Source organism: Helianthus annuus, chromosome 11, assembly GCF_002127325.2.
Source record: "Helianthus annuus cultivar XRQ/B chromosome 11, HanXRQr2.0-SUNRISE, whole genome shotgun sequence".
Lineage (NCBI taxonomy): Eukaryota > Viridiplantae > Streptophyta > Magnoliopsida > Asterales > Asteraceae > Helianthus > Helianthus annuus.
Window position 1 is genome coordinate 183,688,177 of NC_035443.2, and position 7,730 is coordinate 183,695,906.

Below are 7,730 nucleotides of genomic sequence, written 5' to 3' on the forward strand. Positions count from 1 at the left end.
CGTCCGGAGACCAGTTGCAATGCGGAGTATTCATGATCAACAGTTGGTCTCAATCTAATCAGTGCAGCGGCATGCAAAATAGCATGACCTCACGCAGAAGATGGTAATTTACATTTCATTAAGAGTGGTCTAGCGATTATTTGTAATCGTTTAATCAGAGATTCAGCTAAACCGTTTTGTGTGTGAACATGAGGTACTGAATGTTCAACATTGATCCCAATTGACATACAATAGTCTTTAGAATCTTGAGATGTGAACTCTCCCGCATTATCCATCCGGATGTTTTTAATTTGATTATCCGGGAAATTTGCTCTCAATTGTATGATTTGAGCTAAAAGTCGGGCAAATGCTACATTTCGAGTAGCTAAAAGGCTCACGTGTGACCACCTTGAGGATGCGTCAGTTAAGACCAAGAAATAGCGGAATGGTCCACACGGAGGATGAATGGGCCCACAAATATCCCCTTGGATTCTTTTTAAAAATGATGGGGTTTCATGTATCAATTTAGTTTGTGAGGGCCGAGTTATAAGTTTGCCCAGAGAGCATGCTGCACATGATAAGTCTTGTGGTAGCAAAACTTTTAAGTTTTTGAGAGGGTGCTCGGTTGCACTTTTGACTATTCGTCTCATCATTATGTTACCAGGGTGACCTAGACGGTCATGCCATATATTGAATGTGTCTTTATCTAATAGCTTTTGGTTACTCACCATGTATGATTCGATAGGATTGATATTAGTACAATATAATCCAGAGGATAACGCTTCTAATTGTTCAACAATTGTTTCTTGGCCATTTTTGTTTGAAGTAATTTGAAGATATTCAAATTTATTTTCAGATATTGTTTTTAGGTGGTAACCATTTTTTCGAATATCTTTAAAGCTGAGTAAATTTCTTCTGGATTTACTAGACTATAATGCATTATCAATAGTTAATTTGGTAGCCGAAGATAATGTTATGTGTGCTCTGCCGGAGCCTTCGAAAAGGTTACTGAGGCTAGATATAGTACTAATCGGTGTCTCTGCCAGAGACAACTCAGAGAAAGTTTCATATCTTTGAGAATAATGTTAGTACTACCGCTATCTACCAGACATTCATCACCAATAATAGCTCTACTGGAGCTAGTATACATATTTCTTCTGGAAATAATAAAACACGTTAAGTATAAGAAATTGCATGTTTGAGTATGATAAAAACATCATGCAACTATAAATCAAACATCACTAGGTTTTAAATGAAACCATAACAATAGTTCAAATATTCTAAAAAAAATCATCACATCACACGCATTTAATGATTTTGTAGTATGAGCTTGTTGTTTTGTTCCGCGACCAACAAACATGATATTAGCTCAGAATATTTTGTAAAATTACGTTCCCTGTACTGCTGCGCCAGGAGCATGTTGGATAAATGGAACGTTGAGATAGTTTGCTCAATCATGTCTTTGTCGGTGATTTGTTCATCACATAATTTAAGCTCAGAGGTGATGCGAAGAAGGGCAGAATTGAACTCACTAACAGTCTTATGATCTCGTAGCCTTAAATGAACCCACTTGTATCGAGTTTTAGAGAGTAAGACCAACTTCAGGTGGTCAAATCTTTCTTGAATGTTTTTCCATAAGTCGAGAGGGTTCTCGACAGTACGGTTTTCCCTCTTTAGGTCTTCATGAAGATGAAGGCGAAGGAATGCCATAGCTTTAGTTTTTTCTTGAAGGGACGTTTTATTCCCATCAATGATTGTCTTCCCTAGACTCATTGCTTCCAGATGGGTTTTAGCATCAAAAGCCCACGAGGGGTAGTTGTTGCCCGAGATTTCAAGTGTAGTGAATTCAAGATTTGATAAGTTCGACATTTTGTCTACAAAGGAAAGAGACATGCGTTTAATAACAAGCATGTGTATATAATGGATACTATAGGAGAACTTCGGGTTCTTTATAATTAGAACTTCGGGTCTAATCAAGAAGACAATTTTCATATGTAGTGATGAGTTTGTAATTTTTTTTCCATTAAAAATTAAGATCACACCAAATTTGTTGATATTATATTATTAATATAATACCATTAATATATTGATATAACATTAATATTCACATAACAGTTTTGATATAATACAAATGTGACGTAGAACAATTTTGTATATGGGTATAAAATTATTCTCAAACATAATAGTATATTAATATCATCTTAAAATAAACAAACTTTCCCATTTAATTAAATTTTCTTTTTGTGGGTTATAGCTGTATGCCAACTTATTTACTTTGTTAATAAATATATGTAAACATAATTTACGCTATAAAAGAAAGAAAAAAAAATCAAAATTCAAAAAGCATAACAATCAGAAGAGGCATATACAGATCACAGTATCTACCACTTTTAAAATTTTCACACATAATTCTCATCGAAATCCTATTATTCATCACTCATCACTCTTCAATCTTCAAAAACCCCATTACCCTTCTTCCATCAATCGTAAGTTCCCCTCTTCCCCACTCTCAATTTCAAATAATATTTTGTTTCCACAATCACATAACCTTCAATTCATATCAGTGTTATTGCTTTATACTAGTAAACTGAATCTAGGGGTTGTTATTAATTTCTGATGATATGGGTTCATTGGGTGAAGATGATCTTATTATTAATATCACTAATTTCATGTCTATGAAGAATTCATTGAAACTTAATTTAGAAGAATCATGTAAACCCCTTTTCGAGACGTAAGCAGTTTCAGCAGGCGCGGTTCGTCATTCAATGATAAGTCTCCGGCGACGGAAGGAGATGTGGAATCTGTAACCGATAGTGGCGGAGATGAGGACGACGGCGGCGGAGCGCCACCGATAGTTTCAGCCACCGGTGGTATATTCGCCGGGGAAAAGGAAGTCGTATCTACATCGTGTGAAGATCTACAAGAAGTGCTTCCGTGTCGGATGACGGTTGAAAAACAGTCGTCGTAGGAAAAATTTACGGGTCAGTGTTACGAATATATTTATGATGTGTTTTGTTCGGTTGCTTGTGGCGGCAGTGACCGCCGTTGTGCCGGTTGGCGGTTGAGGACAGTCGTCGGAGAAAAACAAAACATATAAATCAATTGTTCGTATAATCAATTTTCTTTTATCAACCCCCTCTATTACCAGTTAGTGGATTATATACAATATATAGATCAATCATGTACTTAGAGGAACAGGTACATTATAATGTTAGAGACACGAATCAATTGATTGGAGTTGTAAACGGTTCCTTTAAATTTATGGGTTCAAATTGAATAATGTAAAGTATATTATGTAATTTGTGTTCCTCTAAGTTTTGTAAGCTATGCAGTTTTATCGTATGTATAAATCAATTGAACAGGTATATTATAAAATATTATCTAGTAGAACAGTAAATTTATATATCATATTGTGGAGAATGGATGTGTACCCGGGTTATGAGAAACGAAGATGTTCGAATCCAAGAACGATGTTGATGCGGATTGCCGGTTAATCCCAGTGGAGAATCTTCGTGCTGATAACGTGATAAAAACTAAAGAGAAAATAGAGATAAACTTAATTCAATCCTTCACAATATTCCACATTACAATATATAGAGATAAACATAACCATAAACCCTAAAGCCCATAAGTATAAACCCTAAAGCCCATAAGTAATGGGTTGGGCCTAAAATGTCTGGTTTATAACACATATAACCTATTTAAGCCCATTTTTTAGTATCAAACTTTTTACCCACTGATGTTATATAATATTTTGGGATTTTTGAATATTTTTATTTAATTTTTGGCTGAGCATAACATAGGTCTCTAAGTTTAATTCGGTTAATACCGGTTTTGCCCTTTTCGGCCATAAAATGAGTTCTACAAATCCTTTTGACCCCAAACCTTTTTCTACTGATTTTATTTGTTAAATAAAATATTTTGAGCCTTCTGGAATTATAAAAATCTCAGATTTCTTTTAAAAACCCGGAAACGGCTCCAAATCGCATTTTTAAGCATTTTTAACGCATAGTATGTACTATAACCATATTACACATATAAGTTTAATACCTACTGATGTTTTTAGCATATTTTTATATAATAACAGTAAGCATAAGTTTTTGAACTCAGGTTTCCAGTGTTGACCGTTCGAGCCCTTGTGAAATTACCAAAATACCCCTAAGGCTGTAAACGAACCGAACACCGTTCGGCAGGAAGTTCGTTTATGTTCGTTCGTTTAATAAACGAACGAACATAAACAAGAAATTTCGTTCGATTAGTTAAATGAACGAACATGAACAAAGGTCTCGTTCGTTCGATTGTGTTCGTGAACGTTCGGTAATGTGTTCGTGAACGTGTTCGTGAACATTCGTTGATTTGCATTCGTTTATATTCTTATGTTTGTGTTTTAATGGAAGATTTTTGTACTTTCTTATATTTTATTTGTACTTTTTATATTATTAAACTTTAATTTATTTTATTACCCTAACAATTAAACTAGGAAACCCACTTTCACCTTGTTTATGCATCATCTCCCTTTCATTTCTCATTGTTTACATCGGCGAATACGATCGACCTTCATTCCACAATAAGGGATTCAAGTTCGAGAGTTACTCTTTGGGCCATCTATCTTTATCCTTCGTCGGGTTCGCCAAATTTATTTGTTTTTGTTTGTGTTCGTGAACCGTTCGCGAACATGCTGATTTCCTTAATGAGCGAACACGAACATAAAATCTCGTTCGGTAAGTGTTCATGAACCGTTAATGAACACATTTATTTTCTTAATGAACGAACACGAACAAGGCCTTGTTCGTGTTCGTTCGGTTCGTTTACAGCCCTAATCGTGTCCTAAAACAAGTTAGAAATTGCCAGCCCCAGATTTTAGGGTTCAACGAGCCGGCTCTTGCACCGCTGGAATGAGCTTAATCGGAGTTCGTTTGACCCGGTGTCCTACATTTCTTACGTTAAATACATTATGTACCGAGCAATTGAATACTCCATATGCAAACAGGTAACAATATAGATATACAGCTAATAGTCAAACCATTCACAAACTAAACAACATTTATCACAGACATTGTGTTTAGTATAAGATATACAACAACAAACACAAATCAAAGTGTAGCAGTTTATTAGAGTTTTAACAGTCACAGTCTATCAGTTTACATTACAATACGCACTCAATCGGTCAAAAACTCTTAAATCGAAACAGAAACACAAAACAATTACATATATACATAACAAACACTCAAATTACTCACAACAATAAACATAAATCAACATGTAACAGACTATTAGGGTTTTAACATCTATCGTCATCAGCTATTCCGTTTACGATACAATACGCATTCAAACATGTATATACATACAACAGATACACTAAACAAACACTCAATTTGCTCACAACAATAAACACAAATCAAAGTGTGACAGTTTATTAGAATACATACAGTGTAAAGCGAAAGAAAAAACGGAAAGAAATAGAGATATATATGAGTGTACGTATACCTTCTAATGCCGCAGTCTTCACCTGGAGGAAGACGAATGGAGTTCCAATCAACTCCAGAGAGATCGATGTTTAAACGAGCGGCTTCGGTTCGTATAGCTTCCATTGACATCACTTCCGCCATGATTTGTAGATCGAGAAAACCTTATCGTTGTATCTTGCTTTGTGAAATGATGATTTGATCTGTACGGCGAGAAATTAGGGTTTCTGTAAGTTATGTGCAGAAGAAGAGGAACTGAGGGGGTGTTTGTAATAACTCTCATTAAAATTAATAATTAGAATGATAATTAGTCAATAAGGAAACCCTAATTGAGACACCCAAGTGATTTGGCATAAACCCTGAAATTTCCGGAATAATCGGAATCAGGATCAGGGCCCCTAAAACTCAGGGGGGCTAAACCCTATTTGATAATTATCTTCAAATTCGCGTTGTAAATTATGGAATTTCGATTGTGAATGATTCAGCAGACCTATACCACTGAGAAGGCTAGTCTACAAGCTAAATCGCACCCTTTACGGACCGTAAGGGAAAGTCCTTACGGACCGTAAGCAAACCGGTTCCTTTACGGACCGTAAGGGATAAGGTCATACGGTCCGTAAGCGACATGAAATTCGGGCTATAAATAGCCGACCTTGGCATTCAACTGTTGATGTTAAAACGTCGAACAGATTCAGTCTGTACGTCGAGATAAGTTAGTTTCAATACAAATTAAACACACACCGCACTCGAATTGCTGCCGCGGAACAGGGTAATTACTCGATCGCTATTACGATTCATTTTCCGAGATCAATATATCCAAAGAATGTTTAAGTGCTGCCCACATTGGGTTATACTTTGTCGTTTGTCGTTAATTCGATAAATGAGTTGAAGTATTATACTTTGTCGTTTGTCGTTAATTCGATGAATGAGTTGAAGTACTGCACTTTGTCGTTCATTGTGAGAATTTGATCTCGTGAGTTATCGTAACGCTGTATTGATCACTAACCCTGTTTTTGTGTGCATTATTGTGAAATTAGGTTAACAGGGCTAAAATCATATTCTATCAGTACTAAATCTGCAATGTGAGTCATTCTCTTTTTATTAACTATTTTACAATACTCCAAATCATTTTCCAAAATTATAATTACAGTGATTAAGTTTATGTAATCACCAAATTACAGCCGGTATGTGGGGTATTGTGCACAGTATTGTTATTATTGTTTCCTTCACATTAGGTGGGCGAGCCTAAATGTGACATACGTCACTCATTGGGACAGCCAATGGTGATATGACCACAGTCACAGAGCTGGTCTGTGACAAATACCTATTCTTGAATGTTGGTTGATAATAAACATATGTAAAAACCCTTAATACTGTAAATTATAACAAATGTATCGTTTTCAGTAAAATGAATGATTCACTCAGTATTTCCCCGCTGACAAAACCTTTTTCAAACATGTTTCAGGTGATCTGCTATAAATCAGGAAAAAGTGCTGAGGAGCATTTCAAGCTTAAAATAGTGGCTCAGTATAAAATAAAGAAAGATGTTTTGAAATAATAATTTATCACCGAAACTTATGTATTGTAAATTATCGGGGTTTTATCCCGAATTGTGAAATAAAAATAATCGGGAAAAGTTTTAGCTTTACAACGATCCTGATGTTAAAATTTCCGCTGCTAAACTCAAATAAATAAATATCACGGGGTTTCTGTCCCGCGGTTCCTGAAACGGGTCAAACCGGGTCGGGGGCCGTGACAGAAACAAGGTGGTATCAGAGCCACTGAGTTAAGCTAATTAAGTATTTAAACGATACTTAATTTTTCCTGATTATTATTATGTGATTATGTGTTTTACTTAAACTGATTATTTGTTAGTTACAGTATGGGTAAGCAAAAGTTGCAAGATATCTATCTTAAATTAGATAGATCAATTTACGAAGAGGGAAGTTCGTCCAAAACTAAATTTTCAAAGCTCCCTACGATTTCTGAAGAAGAAATATTTGTGCGCAAAGCACAGTATGAGAGTCCACTTTCTCCTAAGAAAAGGAGTATGATTATTAAGAAAAGTAAGGAGCAAATCCGAGAAAAGAGGATTAAAAAAGGAAACCCAGGATTTAATCGATAAATCACCTGGGGAAGATAAGCTAGATGAAAAATGGGCAAATTTATATATGCTAGCTACTGTAGCAGAAAATGCAAATCTTTAAAGTACTCTAAATCTAGTACTATTATTTCTCAGTAAGTAAATAAATAAATCTGAGTATGTGTTTTCTTGTATTTTGTACA

The 7,730-nt window shown here is 35.3% G+C and overlaps 1 long non-coding RNA gene across 1 annotated transcript; it reads left to right on the forward strand.

The window, feature by feature from the left end:
- The first annotated feature begins 2,377 nt into the window (after nucleotides 1-2,377).
- On the forward strand, nucleotides 2,378-3,344 carry LOC118484322. Its single transcript, XR_004873325.1, has 2 exons — nucleotides 2,378-2,465; nucleotides 2,661-3,344. It is a non-coding gene; the product is annotated as an uncharacterized LOC118484322 (long non-coding RNA).
- Nucleotides 3,345-7,730: the final 4,386 nt, after the last annotated feature.